This window comes from Hyla sarda, chromosome 12, assembly GCF_029499605.1.
Source record: "Hyla sarda isolate aHylSar1 chromosome 12, aHylSar1.hap1, whole genome shotgun sequence".
Taxonomy (NCBI): Eukaryota; Metazoa; Chordata; class Amphibia; order Anura; family Hylidae; genus Hyla; species Hyla sarda.
Window position 1 is genome coordinate 84,690,274 of NC_079200.1, and position 26,683 is coordinate 84,716,956.

At 46.6% G+C, this 26,683-nt stretch overlaps 1 protein-coding gene across 4 annotated transcripts in view; it reads left to right on the top strand.

Moving 5' to 3' along the window:
- Positions 1-5,181: 5,181 nt before the first annotated feature.
- The window catches only part of STAU1 (staufen double-stranded RNA binding protein 1), a 71,870-nt gene continuing 50,368 nt past the window's right edge, over positions 5,182-26,683 (top strand). For 2 of the 4 annotated variants that reach the window (XM_056547975.1, XM_056547977.1), the window contains exon 1: positions 5,182-5,355. The gene's annotated coding sequence lies outside the window, so the exon portion shown is untranslated. The remainder of the gene's footprint in view (positions 5,356-26,683) is intronic. The other 2 variants (XM_056547974.1, XM_056547976.1) reach the window with 1 other exon arrangement.

Here is a 26,683-nt window from a genome sequence, read left to right on the forward strand (position 1 = left end):
GTAAAAAAAATAAATAGTTTTTTTTTTACCACCTTACCTTTCCTTAAAACACAGGAGCCTGTCCCTGTACTAACCGATGGTGCTGAGGGGGGGGGGGTTAGTCTCTGTCTTTCCAACTCCGCCCTTCTCGCCGACTGAGGTGGGTGGGTGCGCAGAGTGGAGGGAAGGGAACATTAACCCTCCTTCTGCCAGCAGTTATTGTTTGGACATTCGGGCGTCGCCAACTCCCACTAGCAACAGAGGGTGATCCTCTAGCAGGTCATCGTAGACCTGTATGACCCGGAATCACCGCAAATTGCTGGTCTCAGGAACCCCCCCGCAGACGTTTGCATGGGATGCCTGACGAACGATTTCAGCAGGCATCGCGTTCCATTCACCGCCCGCTTACCAGCGGTGAACGGAGACGTGAGGGTGTACCTGTATGCACTTCATCCTGGTTGGGTTAAATAGGCACTGTCACAACATTTTTTTAAAATTTTTTTACAAATGATAAGTGCCTATGAATATAAGTCAATCTCCAATATACTTTTTTTTTTTGGCCATTTTACTTTTGAAAATCCCCTTAAAACAGAGGTCACTAGGGGTCCCCATATCCTCTTCTACACTGCTGTCCCTCTGCAAACAGACTGAGGCAATTCTCGCCATTTTACCTTTGAAAATCCCCCTAAAACAGTGGTCACTAGGGGTCCCCAGATCCTCTTCTACACTGCTGTCCCGCTGCAAACCGACTGAGGCAATTCTCTAGCTCAGTCAGAATACAGGAAGTGGTGGCGGGCTTAGCTCTGTGCTGGCCTGTCAATCACTCTGCAGAGCACAGCGGGAGGCAGTGTGAGGAGGCAAAGCTGTTCTCACTGACAGAGCTGGAAGTGCAGACCAAGAGGCAGAGGCTGTGATCAGTGTATGCTATCTCCTTTACAGAGGATGAGTGTGAGGGGGGAATAGGTGAAGCCATATACTAAAGCTGTGTGTTTATGAGTGTGTTCAGCAGAGCTGAGTGTGTGCGTTTGTGTGTGTAGCAAAGCTGAATGTGTGTATGTGTCCATCACAGCTGAGTGTGTAGGGCTTTGTGTATAGAGCTAAGGTAGTAAGCTCTGTGTATTCAACAGAGCTGTGTGTGTGTGTAGGACTTTGTGTAAAGGGCTAAGCTCTGTGTGTGTGTGTTCAGCAGAGCTCAGTGTGTATATGTGTCCATCACAGCTGAGTGTGTAGGGCTTTGTGTATAGGGCTGTGTGTGTGTGTGTGTGTGAAAGAGTTGTACAGATGTTTATGCAGATGTGTATCTCCAAGGTGAACAGATAGGAAAGCTGATTGGCTGCTGCTGTCAACCTGGCAACTAAGGGGAAGATAGTTTACAGCAGTGAGGGCAAGCATCATCACTGCCTGGGAACATCCATTGAGTTTAGGAGAACAGCAGAAGCCTATGCAGGTGATAAGGGTGCTTACAGCACAGGGGAAAAAAAAAGAGAACAGGCTGGACATGATCAGAGACCCTTTCCAAGTATGGCTGCACTGTTTGTTTGTTTTTTGGCTCAGTGTTGAAAGGTACGCTTAGTGTAGCTGCATGCTTCTCTCCCCACTCTGTGTCTATGAGATCGGGACTGTCCCATAGACTTACATTATAAGTCTGTCCAGGTCACGTAACACTGAGCCGAGAGAAAACGTGCATACATTTCTCTGCTCCACTCCTAAAAAAGTTGTGGTCTAAAAACTTTTCCCCCAACCAATAACCCTGACCAATCTCTAGAACAAGCAGGGAGAGCATGCTAAGAAACTTACAATGCAAGTCAATGGAACAGCGAGCAGGGAAGTGAAGTATACAGCCACATGCTTCTTTCTCTACTTGTTCTAAAGCAGTGGTTCTTAACCTTGTTGGAGGTACTGAACCCCACCAGTTTCATATGCGCATTCACCGAACCCCTCTTAATTGGAAAAATAAAATATGATTTTTTTCAAATTCAAAACATAGGAGGTAAATATTTAAGTATATATTTATACATAGGTGCACAAAATGAACAAAACCATTAAGAACAAAGAGCAAAACCATGGAAAACATGATTTTCACAAAAAAACATAATGGGGGACATTTCCTAATCTAGTCTATTCTGGGTATGCTTATAGACCAGCGTATGTGGTAGTCTCCTGTCTATTGTGCTCCTAATTTATCAAAGGTCTCACAGCCCTTGATAAATTCTGTGCTCAGACTTCAGGGTCTACAGCTTAAACTGCATTTAGACCTGCTCAACATGGTCTGACATTTCAGCGTATTTTGGGCAGATGCGACTTGTCGCACAAAAGCCGCACTTGATAAATCCAGCACCAATGCATTTTCCAATGCATTTCCGTCTAAAATAGACTTGCATGCATCATGTTCTAAAAATCCTCTACAGCAAAAGTCGCAGAAAAGTCGCACATATTTAGACTGCGACTTTCTGTGCGACAAATTTAGACAGGAAAAACCAGTCTAAATCCTTTGATAAATCTCCCCCAATGAATATTTACTGCAAATCAGTGTGACTTCTGCTGTTGTCAAGAGACCAGTTCAGAAATGCGCGGCTTTACCTTGGCAAGCGCCACTCTCATGTCATTTTCGCAACAATGGCAGCGTTCCCCCACATTAGGCAGGCAGACAGTTCCCCCACATGAGGCAGGCAGACAGTTCCCCCACATAAGGCAGGCAGACAGTTCCCCCACATGAGGCAGGCAGACAGTTCCCCCACATGAGGCAGGCAGACAGCTCTCCCACATTAGGCAGGCAGACAGTTCCCCCACATGAGGCAGGCAGAAAGTTCCCCCACATGAGGCAGGCAGACAGTTCCCCCACATTAGGCAGGCAGACAGTTCCCCCACATGAGGCAGGCAGACAGCTCTCCCACATGAGGCAGGCAGACAGCTCTCCCACATGAGGCAGGCAGACAGTTCCCCCACATGAGGCAAGCAGACAGTTCCCCCACATGAGGCAGGCAGACAGTTCCCCCACATGAAGCAGGCAGACAGTTCCCCCACATGAGGCAGGCAGACAGTTCCCCCACATGAGGCAGGCAGACAGTTCCCCCACATGAGGCAGGCAGACAGTTCCCCCACATGAGGCAGGCATACAGTGTATGGCTGGTGGCTGTATGCCTGTGTACTGTCCAATTCAGTGCTCTGACCACAGCTCCGGCTATAGCAGTAGGTCTCGGGACTGGTGGTTGGAGCACTGAAGATGACGTGCCGTTGGTCACTTGCCAAGCTGGCCAGCGCACGTCTTCCTCCTTCTCTATCCTCGAGTCCTCGGCGCCATCGTTTCCATGGGTGCACGCACGGGACGTCAGTGACGTCCCGGCGTGCGCTATCTTCCGGCGGCCCCTCCGTTTTTAAACTTAAAACTTTGCCTGTCCTGTTGCAACCTCCCCGCCGAACCCCCGGAACTGACTCACCGAACCCCTGGGGTTCGATCGAACCCAGGTTAAGAACCACTGTTCTAAAGGGATGTCCAAAGTTTGATCAGTCAGGGTCTCAGTTCTAATACTGCCACTGATCAGAAGAATAAGTGGGAAGAAGCACTTCGTATCTCACAGTGATTTGACCCAACTGAAAATCTATTTTATATTTTAATTTTTTTTTTTAATGGTACCTGCCAGGTATAACTGGGACTTAGCTTCTAGGCATGTGTCAATGCGTCATACTTCCTCACGCGTTCCATGATGCAAATGTACATCATGCACTGGTAAGAAGCTAACCCATGTCAGAAAGGGCTAACAAATACCTAGGCGCCAGGATGCATTTCTCAGTCGCCATGTCAACCTGGTGCCTGGGATTTGTCGAGCCATATATATATATATATATATATACACACACACAGTCATAAAAACACACAGAAACACATATATAGTCATGTACACACACACACACGTCTCTCTCTGTACTCACACATCCAGTCACATATACACAGTTGTATACACATATATGCAGTCATATATAGTTATATACACAAATAGAGTAATTTACACACACAGTCATATATACACACACATCCATAGTCACATATAGTTATATATAAACAGTTATATATACACACACACATATTCAGTCATATATACAAAGTTGTATACACATATGTACGATCATATTTATTTATTTACACTTAACACATATAAAGTAATTTACACACATAGGTAGTCTTTTATACAAACACACACATATATACAGTACACATAGTCATATATACAGTTATATACACATACCGGTATGTAGTCATATATACAGTTACACATATGTAGTCATATATACAGTTACACATATGTAGTCATATATACAGTTAAATACACATATATAGTCATATATACAGTTATATACACATAGTCATATATACAGTTATATACACATAGTCATATATACAGTTATATACACATACCGGTATGTAGTAACATATACAGTTATATACACATATATAGTCATATATACAGTTATATACACATATGTAGTCATATATACAGTTATATACACATAGTCATATATACAGTTATATACACATACCGGTATGTAATCATATATACAGTTATATACACATATGTAGTCATATACAGTTATATACACATACATATAGTCATATATACAGTTATATACACATACATATAGTCATATATACAGTTATATACACATACATATAGTCATATATACAGTTATATACACATATGTAGTCACATATACAGTTATATACACATATGTAGTCACATATACAGTTATATACACATATGTAGTCATATATACAGTTATATACACATATATAGTCATATATACAGTTATATACACATATATAGTCATATATACAGTTATATACACAGTCATATACACATATATATAGTCATATATACAGATATACTCTCATATATACAGTTATATACACATATATAGTCATATATACAGTTATATACACAGTCATATATACAGTTATATACACATATATATAGTCATATATACAGATATACTCTCATATATACAGTTATATACACATATATATAGTCATATATACAGATATACTCTCATATATACAGTTATATACACATATATATAGTCATATATACAGATATACTCTCATATATACAGTTATATACATAGTCACTGTGTCATCGCTGAGAGCAGCTGCGTGAGTGTGGCTAAATCTGTGATCAAAACTAGGTTCCGCCCCTCTGCGCGCTGCAGAACCGGGTGACGTCACTTCCGGTCGCCCCGCCGGCTCCTTCTTCTCTTTAGTGTTTGCCGTGTCCGTGTCTCTTCCCGGTCTCCCGGTACCGTCCCCTCCCCCCTGCTTTGTATGGACTAAAGATCGGCTCCCAGCGCAGGGCCTGGACACAGCAGGACTGTCAAGGAGAGAAGGTGAGCCCCCAGTCCGTATCCCCCTAGTCTGCGCCGGCAGCGCCTGTCAGGAAACACCGAGGCTGCGCCCTTTCTGATAGGCCGCGATTTGACATCCTCGGAGCCTTGACACCTGCGTGGGAAAAAAAAAACAAAACAACCATTCAACAGTGGTCATCCCCTATTATTGACCCCCAGAAATAAAATACCGCCATCCTGACCCCCCAGAAAGGAGGGTACCGCCATCCTGACCCCCCAGAAAGGAGGGTACCGCCATCCTGACCCCCCAGAAAGGAGGGTACCGCCATCCTGACCCCCCAGAAAGGAGGGTATCGCCATCCCGACCCCCCAGAAAGGAGGGTACCCGCCATCCCGACCCCCCAGAAAGGAGGGTACCGCCATCCCGACCCCCCAGAAAGGAGGGTACCGCCATCCCGACCCCCCAGAAAGGAGGGTACCGCCATCCCGACCCCCCCAGAAAGGAGGGTACCGCCATCCCGACCCCCCAGAAAGGAGGGTACCGCCATCCCGACCCATGTCAGAAAGGAGGGTACCGCCATCCCGACCCATGTCAGAAAGGAGGGTACCGCCATCCCGACCCCCCAGAAAGGAGGGTACCGCCATCCCGACCCCCCAGAAAGGAGGGTACCGCCATCCCGACCCCCCAGAAAGGAGGGTACCCGCCATCCCGACCCCCCAGAAAGGAGGGTACCGCCATCCCGACCCCCCAGAAAGGAGGGTACCCGCCATCCCGACCCCCCCAGAAAGGAGGGTACCGCCATCCCGACCCCCCAGAAAGGAGGGTACCGCCATCCCGACCCCCCAGAAAGGAGGGTACCGCCATCCCGACCCCCCAGAAAGGAGGGTACCGCCATCCCGACCCCCCAGAAAGGAGGGTACCGCCATCCCGACCCCCCAGAAAGGAGGGTACCGCCATCCCGACCCCCCAGAAAGGAGGGTACCCGCCATCCCGACCCCCCAGAAAGGAGGGTACCGCCATCCCGACCCCCCAGAAAGGAGGGTACCGCCATCCCGACCCCCCCAGAAAGGAGGGTACCGCCATCCCGACCCCCCCAGAAAGGAGGGTACCGCCATCCCGACCCCCCCAGAAAGGAGGGTACCGCCATCCCGACCCCCCCAGAAAGGAGGGTACCGCCATCCCGACCCCCCCAGAAAGGAGGGTACCGCCATCCCGACCCCCCCCAGAAAGGAGGGTACCGCCATCCCGACCCCCCCCAGAAAGGAGGGTACCGCCATCCCGACCCCCCCCCCAGAAAGGAGGGTACCGCCATCCTGACCCCCCCCCCCCCCCCCAGGGAGGAGGCTATGGCCATCCTGACCCCCCCCCCCCCCCCCAGGGAGGGGGTGTGCCGCCATCCAGACCCCCCCCCCCCCCCCCCCAGGGAGGAGGGTACGGCCATCCTGACCCCTCCCCCTAGGGAGGGGGCTACGGCCACCCTGAAGCTCTCTGCTTGTAAGGAAAATGGACATTCCAAATACATTTATATATTGATTCACATATACAATATGTCTACTTTATGTTTGCATCATAAAGTTGAGATGATTTTACTTTTTGGAGATGTTAGTGGGCAGTATAGCAGCAATTTAAAAAACAATTTCACGAAAAATTCAAAATCTGAATTTTTTCAGGGACTAGTTAAGTTTAAAGTGGATTTGAGGGGCCTTACTGTGAAAAATACCGCATAAATGACCCCATTATAGAAACTGAACCCCTCAAAGTATTCAAAATGACATTCAGAAAGTTCCTTAACCCTTTGGGTGTTTCACAGGAAAAGCAGCAAAGTGGAGGAGAAAAATCAAAAAAAATTTACACTAACCTGTTCATGTAGCCCAATTTTTTTCATTTTTACAAGGGTGAAAAAAAAGCCCCGCAGATTTGTAGACCAATTTCTCTTCAAATACTTCATATGTTGATGTAAAGTGCTGTGCAGGCTCGCAACATGGCTCAAGAGGGAAAGAGCAACTGTGGGATTTTGGAGGGCGGGTTTTGCTGAAATGGTTTTTGGGGGGCATGTTGCATTTAGGAAGCCCCCATTGTGCCAGAACAGCACAAAAAAAAAAACACATGGCATACTATTTGGGAAACTACACCCCTCAAGGAACATAACAAGGGGTACAGTGAGCCTTAACACCCCACATGTAATTGACGGGTTTGCGTTGAAGTTGGATGTGAAAATGAAATTTTTTTTCATTTTTACAATGGATAATAGGAGAAAATGGACCCCAAAATTGGAAGCCCAATTTCTCCCGAGAAAGGAAATACCCCATATGTGGACGTAAAGTGCTCTGCTGGTGCACTACAATGCTCAGAAGAGAAGGAGCGCCATTGGAAATTCAGAGAGAGAATTTAGTTGGAATGGAAGTCGGGGGCCATGTGCGTTTACAAAGCCCCCATGGTGCTAGAAAAGTGACCCCCCCCCCCCCCACATGTGACCCTATTTCAGAAACTACACCCCTCACAGAATGAAATAAGGGGTGTGTAGGGGTATATGTAGTGTTTTACCCTTTATTTTTTGTAGTGTAGTGTTTTTGGGGTACATTCACGTGGGCGGGGGTTTACAGCGAGTTTCCCGCTGGGACTTTGATCTGCGGTGGAAAAATTGCCGCAGCTCAAACTTGCAGCAGAAAACTCACTGTAAACCCACCCGTGTAGATGTACCCTTTACATTCACATGGGACGGGTGCACAAACCTCTCCAGCTGCTGCAAAACTACAACTCTCAACATGGACTGACAGACCGTGCATGCTGGGAGTTGTAGTTTTGCCACAGCTGGAGGCACACTAGTGAGGAAACACCGAGTTAGGTAACAGACAAACTCAGTGCTTCACCACCAGTGTTCCTCCAGCTGTTAGTGCATGCTGGGATTTGTAGTTATTAACAGCTGGAGGCACACTGGTGGGGAAGCACGGAGTTAGGTTCTGTTACCTAACTTTGTGTTTCCTCACCAGTGTGCCTCAAGCTGTGGCAAAACTACAACTCCCAGCATGCTCCGACAGACCGTGCATACTGGGAGTTGTAGTTTTTCAACAGCTGGAGGGCCACAGTTTAAAGACCACTGCACAGTGATCTCCAAACTGTGGCACTCCAGATATTGTAAAACTACAAATCCCAGCATGCCCAGACAGCAAATGGCTGTGTGGGCATGCTAGGAGTTGTAGTTTTGCAACATCTGAAGGGCCACTGCTTAGAGACTCTAAACTGGGGTACTCCAGGCCACTTACCCAGATCGCCGCTGCTGAAGTTCTGCGCCGCCGTCACCATGACATCAGGTTCGCTGCCAGATGACGACCTGGATCGGGTGAGCTCCACCAATTCCCCCCGCTCTGCCCGGACACCCATGGGTGGGCAGAGCGGGGAAACTGAACCCCTTCCCCCCCCCCCCCCCCCTTCTGCGATTGGTCGGCCGCTTCTGTCTGATCAATCACAGGAATAGGAGGGGTGACTCACTCCTATCCCTTCAGGGGGACCGGGGCTCTGTCGGTCAGACAGCCCTGATCCCCCTTATTTTCCGGGTCACTGGAGACCCTTATGACTCAGAAACGGCAAAAATTGCTGGTCTGAATTGGTCTCAGGATCCCCCTCGGCAATGTGCTGGGGTGCCTGCTGAATGATTTCAGCAGGCATCCCGGTCCCTGACCGGCTAGCGGCGGGGACCGCAATTCCCAAGGGCATTCCTGTACCCCCTGTGTCCTTAAGGACTCAGAATGCAGGGCGTATGCATATGCCTTGCGTCCTGAAGAGCTTAATCAGGACCACCCCCTCTATAACCCTGTTTATTGGGTTTAGTGCTGGTGGACAAGGTGTCAGATTCGCTTTAAAAGGAATCTTTCATTAGTATCACCCACACTAACCTTTTGGTACAGGGATATAGTGCGGATGACACAGATGAAAACCATAGTTACCAATCTTATTTCCGTGGCTTCAGTCTTATGTAATACCCGGTCTTCTGGATATGGTAATGAGAAGCTTGGAGCATAGTGAGCGTCCCCAAGCCCTGTGCACGGTGACGTCCGGTGTTCTGAAGATTAAGGTGCAGGGGCTTTGTCACGCCTCCTCACCCTGTACTATGCTGTAGAATGGAGCTCCACTCTGCAATATCACCATTCGTGATATATTTTTTTTTTTTTTAGTAATTTCCCAGTGGTTCTAGATAAGATCTTGTAAAAGACACTGGGTGACTGTTGTTTTATAGAATGCATACTATACACCTTCTGAGTTACCTGTAGACTGTATTATGACTGTCTATTTAGTGTGCCCACTACTGAGTGTGCAGTAGACTCTGAGGGGGCAATTTATCAGAATCTAACCAGAGTAAAAGTTGCTGAGTTGCCCATAGCAACCAATCAGATCGCTTCTTTCATTCTGCAGAGGCCTTGTTAAAAATGAAAGAAGCGATCTGATTCCTATGGGCAACTCGGCAACTTTTCATCTGGACAGGTTTTGGTAAATCTCCCCGAGTGTGTATGCAGCGTTGTGACCAATCTTGTGGATCTATAGTGCTGTACATTTTTACAGGACACAATTACAGTCATGGCCGTAAATGTTGGCACCCCGAAAATTTTTCAAGAAAATGAAGTATTTCTCAAAGAAAAGGATTGCAGTAACACATGTTTTGCTATACACATGTTTATTCCCTTTGTGTGTATTGGAACTAAACGAAAAAAGCTAATTGAACATAATGTCACACCAACCTCCAAAAATGGGCTGGACAAAATTATTGGCACCCTTAACTTAATATTTAATTGCACACCCTTTTAGAAAAAATAGCTGAAATCAGTCTCTTACTATAACCATCAATAAGCTTCTTACACCTCTCAGCCGGAATGTTGGACCACTCTTCCTTTGCAAACTGCTCCAGGTCTCTCTTATTAGAAGGCGCCCTTTCCCAACAGCAATTTTAAAGGAGATGTCCGGTGCTCACTTTTTTTATTTTATCCGTTCCGGGCTGAAAAATAAAAGAAAACAAATTTTCTCTTACCTGCCTAGGCTCCCCCGGTGCTTCAGTACAGGTGTTCGGTCCCCGTGCTGTATTCTTCTTACTTCCTGTTAGCCCGTCACGTCACACGGAGCTTCAACCTATCACCGGCCGCAGCGATGTCCCTCCTCGGCCAATGATAGGCTGAAGCTCCGTGTGACGTGCTGGGCTAACAGGAAGTAAGAAGAATACAGCCCGGGGACCGAAAGCCTGTACCGGAGCACCGGGGGAGCGTAGGCAGGCAAGAAAAAGCTTATTTTCTTTTTTTTTTTTTTTTTGCAGCCCGGAATGAATACAATAAGTGAGCACCGGCCATGTCCTTTAAGATCTCTCCACAGGTGTTCAATGGGATTTAGATCTGGACTTATTGCTGGACACTTCAGAACTCTCCAGCGCTTTGTTGCCATCCATTTCTGGGGGCTTTTTGCCGTATGTTTGAGGTCATTGTCCTGCTGGAAGACCCAAGATCTCAGACGCCAACCAGGCTTTGTGACACTGGGCAGTACAAAAATCCTTCAGTAATCCTCAGATTAGGGCTGGGCGGTGTACCGGTTCATACCGAATACCTAAATTTTTGTCCTGCACGATATTCATTTTTCCCCATACCGCAGTACCGGTTTGGCCCCTCCCCCTCAGGAATGAATGAATTATCAGCCCCACATCGGGGAACTAATCATATGTGACCTGCGAGTGCTGTTCTGCTCCCCCCCCCCCCCTCAAAATTGATCATCAGCCCAGTGCTGCGCTGTCCCCATCAGGGTACTACTCGCATATGTCACCCGCAAGCTCTGCCCTCCTCGTCCTCTTGTTTGTTGCGGGCCGACTGCGCTGGCTGGAACTGTGTACTGTACGCTGTATCTCTATGCTGTATCCCTATGCCTCCGTCAGCCTATCACCGGCTGCAGCGATGTTCCACCTCCGCCTGTGATAGGCTGAGCTCACTGTCATGTAAGGAACTCTGGCCGGCTTCTTACATGACAGTGGCTCAACCTATCCCCGGCCGAGGCGTAACATCGCTGCGGCCAGTGATAGGCTGACGGCTGCGTAGTGATACAGCATAGAGATACAGCGTACAGTATACAGTTCCAGCCAGCGCAGGCGGCCCGCAACAAACAGGAGGACGAGGAGGGCAGCACTTGCGAGTGACATATGTGAGTAGTACCCAGATGGGGACAGCGCAGCGCTGGGCTGATGATTAATTTGGGGGGGGGGGGGGGAGCAGAACAGCGCTCGTGGGTCACATAATTTAAGGGGGGGGGGAGAAATACCGTGGAACCCCCATAAGTTACAGAAATACCGTGATACACATATTTGGTCATACCGCCCAGCCCTACCTCAGATTTCATGATGCCTTGCACACATTCAAGTCACCCAGTGCCAGAGGCAGCAAAACAACCCCAAAACATCATTGAACCTCCACCATATTTCACTGTAGGTACTATGTTCTTTTCTTTTGTAGACCTCGTTCCATTTTTGGTAAATAGTAGAATGATGCGCTTTACCAAAAAGCTCTATCTTGGTCTCATCTGTCCACAAGACGTTTTCCCAGAAGGATTTTGGCTTACTCACGTTTTGCCAAAATGTAGTCTTGCTTTATGTCTGTCAGCAGTGGGGTCCTCCTGATTTCCTGCCATAGTGTTTCATTTCATTTAAATGTCGACTGATCATTTGCCCTGACGCTGATGCTCCCTGAGCCTGCAGGACAACTTGAATATATTTGGAACTTGTTTGGGGCTGCTTATCCACCATCCAAGTAACTGTCCTGCATTGACACTTTTCATCAATTTTTCTCTTCCTTCCACGCCCATGGAGATTAGCTACAGTGCCATGGGTTGCAAACTTCTTGATAATGTTGTGCACTGTGGACAAAGGCAAATCTAGATCTCTGGAGATGAACTTGTATCCTTGAGATTGTTGATATTTTTCCACAATTTTGGTTCTCAAGTCCTCAGACAGTTCTCTTCTCCTTTTTCTGTGGTCCATGCTTAGTGTGGGGGACACAATGCAAAGACTAAGTGGACTTCTCTCCTTTTTATTTGCTTTCACATCCTTGAAACAATCTTATGTATCCACAATTTTGAAAGAGTGCCAATAATTTTGTCCAGCCCATTTTTGGAGTTTGGTGTGACATTATGTCCAATTTGCTTTTTTTTCCTCCCTCCCTTTATTGGTTTAGTTCCAATACACACAAAGGGAATAAACGTGTATAGCAAAACGTGTTACTGCATTCCTTTTCTGTGAGAAATACTTAATTTTCTTGAAAAATTTCAGGGGTGCCAACATTTATGGCCATGACTGTATCTAGTGTATGTCTAATTGTGTTATATCTGGCTTATGTCCAGTTGTTTTCATGGTGATTCCCTGATGAGCCAACTTTCACAAGAGGGCTGGTGAAATGCGTTGGAATTGGTCACCACAGAATTTTGTCATCATATTTTTCATGTGGATTATTTTGAATTGTACAATTGCTGTGTCCTTTGGAGACTTAATCAGAACAAATGGGAGTGACTTTGTTTACCCTCTTATCTCCCCTTTTTCTAACCTTCTTCCTTTACTTGAAAGGGACATTGGAAAAAGGGTAATTGTTCAGTTTGGAGTCGCCCTTACCTAAGCCAGCGTTGCAATAAGTAGGGAGAGGGGTTTGGTAGGAGGTGATTAGCCCCTTGGGGACGGAGCCCATTATGACCCTGACCTCTATCACTTTATTAATAACTCTGGGATGCTTTTACTTATAAATTTGATTCCGAGATAGTTTTTTTCGTGACGTATTCTACTTTTGTTAGTGGTAAATTTTTGTCGATACTTGCATAATTTCTTGGTGAAAAATTCCAAAATTTTGGGAAAAATTAAATTACATATTGATTCACATATACAATATGTTAACTTCAGGGATGTGGAAATCCTATCGCCCGACGCCCGGGACATGTAGTTCCAGGCGCCGGGCAGGTGAATTTTTCATAGATTTAGCCCTGTATCGGGAGCGACTTCCCCCTTTTTTTAATTTTTTTATAATGCTGGTGTGAGGTGCAGGTGCGGATGCAGACTTGCATGGTACGCAAGTCTACACCTCACACTGGTTCTCGTGGTGTACAGATCGGTCTCCTGACTCGAGCCCGATCCATACTCTGCAGCCCCCGGCTGATTTCAGTAGCTGGGGGCCGACTCTAATAGCCCGGCATGCGGCGATCATCGCGGCCGGCTATTAACACTTTAGATCAGCGCTGTCAAAGTTGACAGCGGTGTCTAAAGGGATCTTTTAACCATCCCTGGTGGTCTAGTGGGGTGAATCACCCATCCCCCCCCCGCGCGGCACGATCGCGAGGGGCGATCCCCTGTGGGACATCTAAATGATTCCTCCTAAAAAAAAGTGTATTAAAAAATTTTTTTAATAAAAGTTTAAAAACACTCATTAACCCCTTCCATATTAGAGGTACGGTCACATGGGCGGATTTATTTGCAGGTTTCCCGTTGCGTATTTGAAAGGGGGCGTTCTCTTCTCTGCTGTCCGCAGCAGATTTTCCTCTGCGGAAAATCTGCCGCAGACCCTTCTGACTTCAATGGGGCTTGCGGTGGATTTTCCGCAGCGTAAATTCCACCTCGGAAAATCTGCTGCGGACAGCTGAGAAGAGCCTGCCCCCTTTCAAATATGCAGCGGGAAACCCGCAAATAAATCCACCCGTGTGAACGTACCCTAAAAGTTCATATCACCCCCCTTTATCATATAAAAATATGCAAACATAATAAAAATAAATATATTTGGAATTGGCGCGTGCATAATTGACTGAACTATTAAAAAATTACATTTTATATCCGGTACGGTAAATGGCGTTAACGTAAAAAAATACCAAATCACAGAATTTCTTTTTTATGTTTAACATGATATCCCAGAAAAAAATGAAGTAAAAGTGTTCAAAAAGTCTGATCAATGGCAAAATGGTACCGATACAAACAGCATATTACGGCCCAAAAAAATTAGCTCTCATACAGCCCCGTGTACGGAAAAATAAAAATAGGGGTCAGGGATTTTCTTTTTTAAATTGAAAAGTTTAAAAATAAATTATTATTATTAAAACGTGACAGAAACTAAAATTTGGTATTGGTGTAATCAGGCCGACGTAAAGTAGCAAAATAAAGGCCCTTATTTACTTAGAGCAGGGGTCCTCAAACTACGGCCCGCGGGCCACATGCGGCCCGTGGAGCGCATTTACCCGGCCCGCCGGGTGTTTTTGCCTTAGGACATCCCTGTGTTCCCAAAGATGGTTTCGGAACACAAGGATGCCTCTGTGAAGTCCCTGCGGCCCGCGTTTACTTTAAAAACGCGGGGACCGCCGGGAACAGGCGCACGCAGCGACGTCACTGGCAACCGAGCAGAGGAGCGGAGAAGAAGCAAGGACGCGCGCGCTGGTAGTAGGTAAGTGTTTACCAGCGGCGCGTCCCTTCGGTGTTCTGACCACCGATCCTCCGGTCCTGCTATGGCCGGACCCGAGGAGCGGTGATCGGAACACTGAAATGGGGCAGTACACAGGCATACAGCCTCCAGCCATACTTTATGGCTGGAGGCTGTATGCCTGTGGGGGAACATACTGCCAACGTAATTTGGGGGACTATACTGCCAGCCTAATGTGGGGGAACTATACTGCCAACCTAATGTGGGGGAATTGTACTGCACCTAATGTGGGGGACCTATACTGCCAACCTAATGTGGGGAGATTGTACTGCACCTAATGCGGGGGAACTGTACTGCCAACCCTAATGTGGGGGATCTATACTGCCAACCTAATGTGGGGGGAACTGTGCTGTGTACTTAAAGTGCCACTAATAAGATATATAAGTGTGCATAGGAATTTAGTCATGTTTTGTTATCTATAGTCCGGCCCTCCAACGGTCTGAGGGACCGTGTACTGGCCCCCCGTTTAAAAAGTTTGAGGACCCCTGACTTAGAGTGTTGTGTAGGTTTCTTTGTGGGTTTTAATTCCCTACAATTTGTTTTCCACGGTATTTACTAAGGTTTCCTTACAGTTTCCACTTTCCCTACACTTTGCTTTTTTTTTAAACCCGCTCTGACCTGTAGGGTTTTCCTCAGCTGAAATCCACCACATTTTCTGTGGAAACTTTAGTAAATATGTTGGGATTTTGTGAAAATGTCGGGAACACGCCCCTTTTGTGACCACGCCCCTTTTCCAGGCGGTCACGCCCCTCTTTTGGGTTTTCTTAGCAAAATGGAGAGTTAGTTGGGGTTTTTTCAATTCAGGCGCAAGTTCAGGCAATGTGCCCGAAACTGGCGCACAACCCGACAAAACATGTACTTCGGCGCTAGGGTCGCGGTGCACTGAGCCGTCACCATTGACAGCTATGCAGTGCTCGCGGAATCCATGCAAAGAATGAACATGTTCTTTCTTTGCGCGGAACAATTCAGCGGCAGAATTGTCTGCCGCGGAAATTCCGCAGTGTGAACGGGTTCACGGAGTTCCGCTCGTGGAATTCCGCGAGAATTCCATAGTGTGAACGCACCCTTAGTCCCTTGGACAAGTAGTTTTTTTTTTTTATTTCCACACCCCTGTAACTTTGTTTGCATCATAAACTTGAGATGTTTTTACTTTTTGAAGACATCAGAGGCCTTCTAAGTATAGCAGCAATTTTCAAAATTTTCACAAATTTCAAAATCTGAATTTTTCAGGGACCAGTTAAGTTTCGAAGTGAATTTGAGGGTCTTTATGTTGCAAATCCCCTATGATGGACCCCATTATGAAAATTGCACCCTCCAAAGTATTCAAAATGACATTCAAAAAGTTTAACCCTTTAGTTTTTTCACAGTAATAGCAGCAAAATGGAGGAGAAAAATCAAAATTTCCATTTTTTTACTCTAACATGTTATTGTAGCCCCATTGTTTATATTTTTATAAGAGATAAAAGGTAAAAAGGCCCCCCAAAGCTTTGTAATTTTCTCTCGTGTAAGGAAATACCTCATATTTGGATGTAAAGTGCTCTGTGGGTGCACTAGAGGGCTCAGAAGGGAAGGAGCGACAATGGGATTTTGGAGAGCGAATTTTGCTGAAATGGCTTTTTGGGGGCGGGGGGGGGGGGGGGGGGGCGCATGTCGCATTTAGGAAGCCCCCATGATGTCAGAACAGTAAACAAAGAACTATTTTGGAAACTACACTCCTCAAGGAAGGTAACGGGGACAGTGAGCCTTAACACCTCACAGGTGATTGACGAACTTTCGTTAAAGTCGGAAGTGAAAATGAAAAATTTGATTTTTAAAACTAAAATGCTGGTGATACCCCAAACTATTCATTTTCACAAAGAGTAATAGGAGAAAATGCCCCCCAAAATTTGTAACGCCATTTCTCTCGAGTAAGGAAATATATCATATGTGGATGTAAAGTGCTCTGTGGTTGCCCTAGGGTATTTTTTCTTTTGTGTTTGTCAGAACCGCTGTAACCAGCAGTCATCCCTGTGCAAATCACCAATTTAGACCTCAAATGTACATGGCGCTCTCTCACTGCTGAGCCTTGCTGTGTGTCCGCAGAGCACTTTGCGTCCACATATGGGGTATTTCCGTACTTGGGAGAAATTGCGTTACAAATTTTGGGGGTCTTTTTCTCCTTTTTACCTCTTGTGAAAATGAAAAGTATGGGGCAACACCAGCATGTTTAGTGTAATTTATTTTTTATTTTTTACACTAACAAGCTGGTGTAGCCCCAAACTTTTTCTTTTCAGAAGGTGTAAAAGGAGAAAAATCCCCCCAAAATTTGTAACACAATTTCTCCTTAGTACGGAAATACCCCATATGTGGTCCATGCTGTCTGGGCATGCTGGGATTTGTAGCTTTGCAGCTTTTAGAAGGCCACAGAGAAGATCACATACCGCGATCTTCACTGCAGCCTTCTCACCGCCGCACTTTCCGGCCACACTCCGCCGCTGGTCCGGGTAAGCAGGCCATGCTACATCCAACACCCCTGCCCCCCTCGCCGCTCGTGTTGGAAATTCTGTAGTCTGAACCTAAAGGTTAAAGGTCCTGCAATTTATTTGAATTTTTTTTCAACTTTACCCCACAAATTTGTCATTATAAAGTACAATTTTTGCATTTTGACCATAACTCTTTTTTTTTTTCACCTACAGGACCATGTGAGGGCTTGTTTTATGTGGTACAAAATGTACTTTGTAATTTCATCACTTAAAGGAGAACTCCAGAATATAAAAATTGTCCCCCATACTGCCGGCAGAAAAAAAGATGTACATACCTTCCTTAGCTCCCCCGGGGCCTCCGGTAACCGGCTCCGGTCTCCGCCTCGATCCACTTCCTGGTTGCTGGTGGTCGGAGAGTCATACTGCACTCATCCAATCACCAGCCGCAGTGAAGTCCGACTCAGCCAGCGATAGGCTGAGCGGCAGTGTGAGAAGGCTTCAAGACGTCACACTGCCGCTCAGCCTATCAAAGGCCGAGTCGGGATTTCACTGTGGCCGGTGATTGGCTGAGCGCAGTATGACTCGCCAACCACCAGCAACCAGGAAGAGGATCGCGGCGGAGACTGGAGCCGGTTACTGCCGGCAGTATGGAGGACAATTTTTATATTCTGGAGTTCTCCTTTAATTTACCCTCAAATCTTACAGCAAAACAAAAATAAATTGTTTGGCGATTATTCAAATACTAATTTGGAGGGTTTCTATGCAGCAACATTACTACTTTTTTTTTTTGGGTTAAAAAATTAGTGCTTAAAATTGCCCTCTTTTGGCTCTACACATTGGCCCTTATTTACTATTGTAAACCCGACATGTTTTGTCGGTTGTGTGCCAGAATTTGCCCCAGAATTAAAAAGAAAACGACCAACTCTCCTTTTTACTGAGAACCCAAAAATGTGGCGTGGCCGTCTGGGGGAAGGGGGCTTGGTTAAAAAAAAGGGGCATGCCCCGACATTTTCTAAAAATCCCAACATATGAAGGGTGCGTCACCACTTGGCTTATACGCAGCATATGTCAGACAAAATTTACAGCAGCAGCGGGAAATATGTTGCGTATTCCTTTCTCAATATACACACAAGGCTTTCCGGCGCCAGCCCTATGCGTGTAGTGAGTTTTGGAGGTGGAGCTGTGCATCAGTCACGCCGGCACACAGCCCGCCTCCAAAACTCACTACACACAAAGGGCTGCCCCCGGAAAGCCCTGTGTGTATAGTGAGATAGGAATACGCAACATATTTCGCGCTGCTGGCGTAAATTTTGTGCAGCGTGAAATGCGCTGCGTATACGCCAGGTGGGAACGCACTCTTACTAAGGTTTCCACAGAAAATGTGGCAGATTTGAGCTGAGGAAAACCCTACAGATCAGAGCATGTGTGTGTAAAAAAAAAAATAATAATAATTTTAAATAATGTAGGGAAACATGAGTAAATACTGTGGATAAATATCTGTTGGGTGGAGGGGGGGGGGGGGGAGGACACAAACTCCACTCCACTCTTAGTAAATCAGGATAATTATGTATACAGGGCTGTTAAGGACAAATTTTTATGCTATGATCTCAATATATTTTTTTTCGTAGTCTTTTTTTTTTTTTCTGTGTGTTTTTATTACCATCATCCCTGAATTGTGAATGTTCTTATTTACCAGCTTTTAATACTTTCCTATACTTCACACAGTTAACATATGCCCCCACTTTAAAAGTTCAACCCAAAAAAACTAATACTTATTATACCTGGATAACTTGAGGGTTGTAGTTTTTATAATTGGAATACTTTAGAGCAGGGGTACTCAACTATTTTTAGTGAGGTCCACTTATCCAGGTCTGCCACTGGTAAAGGTCCAAGCAAAGCGCTGAGGCCTGGTTCACACCTAGTGGCCGCAGTGCCATGAAGGAAATGGGTAAAATGACTGAAGTCTGGAGGATGTACACCTATGGTTTCCTGTATTTTCGGAATACTGCCAGAGACTGTACCCCTGAAAATAATATTGCCGCATGCTTTACCCCTGAATAAAATACTGCCTCATTGTGTATCCCTGAATATATTACTGCCACAGGTTGTACCCCGGAAAATAATACTGCCACACACTGTGCCCCTGAATATATTACTGCAATACACTGTACCCCTGAATATAATACTGCCATACTATACCCCCTGAATATATTACTGCCATACTATACTGCCACATACTATGCCCCTGAGTATACTACTGCCACATACTATGCCCCTGAGTATATTACTGCCGCACACTGTGCCTCTGAATATATTACTGCCGCACACTGTTCCTCTTAATCTATTACTTCCGCACTGTGCCAATGAATATATTATTGCCACACACTGTGCCCCTGCATATATTGCTGCCACACACTGTGCCCCTGCATATATTGCTGCCACACACTGTGCCCCTGAATATATTGCTGCCACACGCTGTGCCCCTGAATATATTGCTGCCACACGCTGTGCCCCTGAAGATATTGCTGCCACACGCTGTGCCCCTGAAGATATTGCTGCCACACGCTGTGCCCCTGAAGATATTGCTGCCACACGCTGTGCCCCTGAAGATATTGCTGCCACACGCTGTGCCCCTGAAGATATTGCTGCCACACGCTGTGCCCCTGAAGATATTGCTGCCACACGCTGTGCCCCTGAAGATATTGCTGCCACACGCTGTGCCCCTGAAGATATTGCTGCCACACGCTGTGCCCCTGAAGATATTGCTGCCACACGCTGTGCCCCTGAAGATATTGCTGCCACACGCTGTGCCCCTGAAGATATTGCTGCCACACGCTGTGCCCCTGAAGATATTGCTGCCACACGCTGTGCCCCTGAAGATATTGCTGCCACACGCTGTGCCCCTGAAGATATTGCTGCCACACGCTGTGCCCCTGAAGATATTGCTGCCACACGCTGTGCCCCTGAAGATATTGCTGCCACACGCTGTGCCCCTGAAGATATTGCTGCCACACGCTGTGCCCCTGAAGATATTGCTGCCACACGCTGTGCCCCTGAAGATATTGCTGCCACACGCTGTGCCCCTGAATATATTGCTGCCACACGCTGTGCCCCTGAATATATTGCTGCCACACGCTGTGCCCCTGAATATATTGCTGCCACACGCTGTGCCCCTGAATATATTGCTGCCACACGCTGTGCCCCTGAATATATTGCTGCCACACGCTGTGCCCCTGAATATATTGCTGCCGCACGCTGTGCCCCTGAATATATTGCTGCCGCACGCTGTGCCCCTGAATATATTGCTGCCGCACGCTGTGCCCCTGAATATATTGCTGCCGCACGCTGTGCCCCTGAATATATTGCTGCCGCACGCTGTGCCCCTGAATATATTGCTGCCGCACGCTGTGCCCCTGAATATATTGCTGCCGCACGCTGTGCCCCTGAATATATTGCTGCCGCACGCTGTGCCCCTGAATATATTGCTGCCGCACGCTGTGCCCCTGAATATATTGCTGCCGCACGCTGTGCCCCTGAATATATTGCTGCCGCACGCTGTGCCCCTGAATATATTGCTGCCGCACGCTGTGCCCCTGAATATATTGCTGCCGCACGCTGTGCCCCTGAATATATTGCTGCCGCACGCTGTGCCCCTGAATATATTGCTGCCGCACGCTGTGCCCCTGAATATATTGCTGCCGCACGCTGTGCCCCTGAATATATTGCTGCCGCACGCTGTGCCCCTGAATATATTGCTGCCGCACGCTGTGCCCCTGAATATATTGCTGCCGCACGCTGTGCCCCTGAATATATTGCTGCCGCACGCTGTGCCCCTGAATATATTGCTGCCGCACGCTGTGCCCCTGAATATATTGCTGCCGCACGCTGTGCCCCTGAATATATTGCTGCCGCACGCTGTGCCCCTGAATATATTGCTGCCGCACGCTGTGCCCCTGAATATATTGCTGCCGCACGCTGTGCCCCTGAATATATTGCTGCCGCACGCTGTGCCCCTGAATATATTGCTGCCGCACGCTGTGCCCCTGAATATATTGCTGCCGCACGCTGTGCCCCTGAATATATTGCTGCCGCACGCTGTGCCCCTGAATATATTGCTGCCGCACGCTGTGCCCCTGAATATATTGCTGCCGCACGCTGTGCCCCTGAATATATTGCTGCCGCACGCTGTGCCCCTGAATATATTGCTGCCGCACGCTGTGCCCCTGAATATATTGCTGCCGCACGCTGTGCCCCTGAATATATTGCTGCCGCACGCTGTGCCCCTGAATATATTGCTGCCGCACGCTGTGCCCCTGAATATATTGCTGCCGCACGCTGTGCCCCTGAATATATTGCTGCCGCACGCTGTGCCCCTGAATATATTGCTGCCGCACGCTGTGCCCCTGAATATATTGCTGCCGCACGCTGTGCCCCTGAATATATTGCTGCCGCACGCTGTGCCCCTGAATATATTGCTGCCGCAAGCTGTGCCCCATGTATATTACTGCCGCACGCTATGCCCCTGAATATATTACTACGACACGCTGTGCTTCTGAATATATTACTGCCACACTCTATACCCCTGAATATATTACTGCCGCACTCTGTGCCCCTGAATATATTACTGCCGCACTCTGTGCCCCTGAATAAATTACTGCCACACGCTATGCCCCTAAATATATTACAACACGCTGTGCTTCTGAATATATTGCTGCCACACACTGTACCCCCTGAATATATTACTGCCACACGCTGTGCCCCTGGTATAGTGCTGCCACATGCTGTGCCCCTAGTATATTTCTGCCACATGCTGTGCCCCTAATATATTACTGCCACATGCTATGTCCCTGGTATATTACTGCCACATGCTATGTCCCTGGTATATTACTGCCACATACTATGCCCCCAAATATAATATAGACACACTGTTCCATTTACTAATTGTACCATAAAACAATGAATGATGCCAGTTGCCACCACACGGTATGCCCCTGGTATGTTACTGCCACATGATATATCTCTGGTATATTACTGCCACATGCTATGTCCCTGGTATATTACTGCCACATGCTATGTCCCTGGTATATTACTGCCACATGCTATGTTCCTGGTATATTACTGCCACATGCTATGTCCCTGGTATATTACTGCCACATGCTATGTCCCTGGTATATTACTGCCACATGCTATGACCCTGGTATATTACTGCCACATACTATGCCCCCAAATATAATATAGACACACTGTTCCATTTACTAATTGTACCATAAAACAATGAACGATGCCAGTTGCCACCGTACCATAAAGCAATGAGTGATGCCACCGTGCCCACACAGTGATGCCAATGTCACTCTTCAGCTGCTGCGAACTACAACTCCTAACGTGCACAGATTGTCATGATGAGTTGTAGTTCTGTAACAACTGGAGAGTCTTAGGTGGGGGGGAATGACTGTTCACCCGAGAACTTAGGCTCCCCGCCCCAGGTCCCGCGCAGCTCCGCTGCTCCGGCCTCTTCTTGTCAGGCCTGGCCAGGGCAGATGATGCAGGCAATGCTAATTGCGCCGCCTACATCACAGGAGAAGCACCGCGCAAAGAGCACATTGTTCCCTTGCTCCGTGCTGTGGCTATTCATTGGTATCAGTGTCTTAAAGACACCTCTACAAATTAATTCGGTGATAGATGGCAGGCGGTCCAGATGACTGGCGGCTGCAGTCTGGATCTGGACCACAGTCTGCTTTAGAGGGTTCTTACTTGACTATTACCTCTGCCCCCTAAGGGTATGTTCACATGAGCAGAGCCACAGTGCCCCTGAAGGACAGCTGTATGCTGCCTTTACAGGTTCCTGCTCGGAGCGGCAATACACCGCTACGAGCAGACGCACTGTGATGTGAGTTGCCGTGTGCATGCGCAGTATACTTGCACACTGTGGCAGCTCTCTGCCTAGCTCATAGAGCAGGGGGAGTGGCCACAATGTGTGCGAGTACACCGCACATACGCAGCGACTTGCACATTGCTTCAGTGTGTCTGCTTGTAGCGACGTATTGCCGCACCGAGCAGGCACATGTAAAGGCAGCATACAGCAGTCCTTCAGCGGCAGATCCGCAGCGCAATACGCGCTGGGGATCTGCTCGTCTGAACGTACACTAACAGTAGTTTTCATCCACGTATGGGGTAATGCCATATGTGGAGAAACTGTGTTACTATTTATTTTTAATTTTTTCTGTAAAAATTTATTTTCACAGCCCAGTGTTAAAAAAAAAAAAAAATCTGTAACAAATGGGGAGTCAATATATTTGTAATATATTTCGTTAAAATGATTATCCAGGATTAGAAAAGCAGAGCTATTTTTTTCTCTCCAAAAACAGCACCACACCTGTCCTCAGGTTGTGTGTGGTATTACAACTTGACTTCACTTCAATAGAACCGAGCTGCAATACCACTTGTACAGGCTGCCTGCACAGTTTGGACGTCAGGAAGCAGGCTAATTTGTGTGGGGTTTTCTTTCAAACATTTAGGCCCTTTAGATCCATTTCTGAACTGATTTGATCCCTTTAAAAAAGTTTTTGGAAATTTTCTTGGAAAATTACTGCTAAATGTTTAACAGGGTTTCCGGGGAAAACCGCTCCCGTCTGTCTCCAGGTTGGGTGTGGTTCTGCAGCTCCATTGCATTGAAGTAAATGGAGCCAAGTTGTAATACACCACACAACCTGGGGACAGATGTGGAGCTGTTTTTGAAAGAAATTAGCTCTGTTTTTCTAGTCCTAGATAACCCCTTTGACCCCTTAAGGACCAAGCCCATTTTGACCTTAAAGGCTAGCTCCCACCAAGTACTATATAATCTAATATGTCCCTACCTAGTAGTAATCTAGCCCTAACCCCCTACCTGGCTTCAAAAAATTTTTTTAATCGCTTTAATAGAGCAGATTTTGGGCTTCTAAATCTACTCTATAGGGCAGGAAGCAGCACTTCCCAGCAGGCGTAACGTCACTGATGCCTTGCTGGGCGCTTGCTTCCGCCCTCACATCGTCTATTCATGTGTTTTATTTATATAATAGGGTGCCTCCAGCTGTTTCCCAACTACAACTCCCAGCATGCCATAAATGCTATTAGTTGTCAGGCCATGCTGAGAATTGTAGTTGTGAAACAACTGGAGGCACCCTATTGTCTAATGTCATAGTGTCACAAGAATGCCTCCTATTGCTACCATCACCACTAGCGGGGTCCCTGTGCCCACTAGCGGTGTCAAATGGGGCCCCTCGCAAGCGCTACCATCACCGCTAGCGGGGTCCCTGTGCTCACTAGCAGTGTCACAAGAATGCAGAGCGCGGCTCTGTTCCCTGTCAGCTGTCAGGGAACAGATTTAAAAGCCTCGCGCGCAGCTAACGTAGTACTGCGCATGCGCAGTACTACGCAAATAGCGTAGGGCTAACGCCAGGCTCCTAGCGCTGCCTACGTTAGCCCTATGCTATTTGCGTAGTGCTGTGCCTGCATTTTGGAGGGTTTCATTTTTTCACACGTTACAATTTACGGTAAAAATGACATGTTCTTTATTCTGTCAATAGGATTAAAATGTGATTAAAATGATACCCATGGCTAGATACTTTCATATTTTTGTACTGCTTAAAAAAAAAAAATCTAAAACTTTTAGTACAAAATCAGTAATCTAAAATTGCCCTATTTTGACCACCTATAACTTTTTCCGTATATAGGGCGCCGTCATCTGAACTTTTTATCGAAACTACATTTGCATATACAAAACTTTTATATGATTTTTATAATTTTTTTGGAATGAGATGTGACAAAAAAGCAGCATTTTTGGACTTTTTAAAATTTTTTACGTTTATGCCGTTCACCGTACAGGATCATAAACATTATATTTTGATAGTTTGGACATTTACGCACGCGGCGATACCAAATATTTTTTTTTTTTTTTTTTTTACGCTTTTTGGGGGGTAAAATGGGAAAAACTGACAATTTTTTTTTATTGGGGAGGGGATTTTTCATTTTTTTTTTTTACATTTTTCAACTTTTTTTTACACTATTTATGTCCCCATAGGGGACTATCTATAGCAATCATTTGATTGCTAATACTGTTCAGTGCTATGCATAGGGCATAGCACTGGTCAGTATTATTGGCTATCTCCTGCTCTGGTCTGCTCGATCTCAGACCAGAGCAGGAGACTCCGGGAGACGGCCGGAGCCAGGTGAGGGGACCTCCAGCCGCCATTACAGATGATCGGATCGCCACGGCAGCGCTGCGGGCGATCCGATCATCTATTTTATAATGCGTATTTCTGCATCTGAGGGGTTAATGGCGGGCATATGCGCGTTTGCGGATGTCGGCCATTACCAGCGGGTCCCTGGCTGCTGATAGCCATAACTGGTGGGGAGAGGATAAAGGGTGTGGACACTTGTGCATTTTTTTTTATTTATTTATGTACAAAAACATTTCCTTCATAGGTCTTTATTAAAAACTTTGTTCTATTTCTATTCTCTAGCCTCCTGCAGTGTCCTGATATTAGCTACTCTTGTTCATTAGCAATCCATAAATGAGCTTAGAAATTCCTTCAGAAGAGTAAAGGGCTGATAATAGCTTCCCTGATGGCCCCCACTGATAACAGGACACTGCAGGAGGCTGAAGAACAGAAACCTATCAAAAAAGTATTATCATACTATACAATGTGTAGAAACTTACGACTAACTGTATGTTACAAAAAACTAAATAGTTTTAGCTATAAGTTGTTTCAAATTCTACTTTGCCCGTTTTACCAGATTTTTCCAACATATGTTCACAGACAATTTAATGTATAATTTCCTATATTGCAATCCCAGTGGGTCATATGTTTACATACAGCAAGGTGACTGTGCCTTTAACCACTTAAGGACACAGCTCATTTTGACCTTAAAGGGTAGCTCCCACCATCCTTTTTTTTTTTTTTGCTAGCCCGTTTGTCCCCCCCCCCCCCCCCCCCGCTACAGCACTAGCCCGTTCCCTCCTATACCGCCCCCCCCCCCCCCGCCCCGCATACCCCGTTCCCTCATTACACTTGCAGTTACTGCAGAGTCCAGCAGCGGGGGTGCAGGGACAGCGGCGGCAACGAGGCGGCGATGTGTGGGAGGAGTGGCCTCCCAGCCAGTGGCCCGGGGAGCCAATGCGCTCGCTCCCGCCTGTCTAATTGACAGGCAGGGAGCGAGTGCAACCTAACTGAAAAAGGACTGATTGCCACTCCAAAATCAGTCCTTTTTCAGTGGCCGGTTTTTAAATTTAAATTAAACCTTTTTAATGAAAAAAAAAAAAAAAAAGTATATTAGAGATATGTTGTAGTACATAAGTACTACAACATATCAAAAAATAAAGTTGGTGACAGTGCCCATTTAAGCATACAGCCATTTTTTGCACCTCTGACCTGTCACTTTAAGCATTAATAACTCTGAGATGCTTT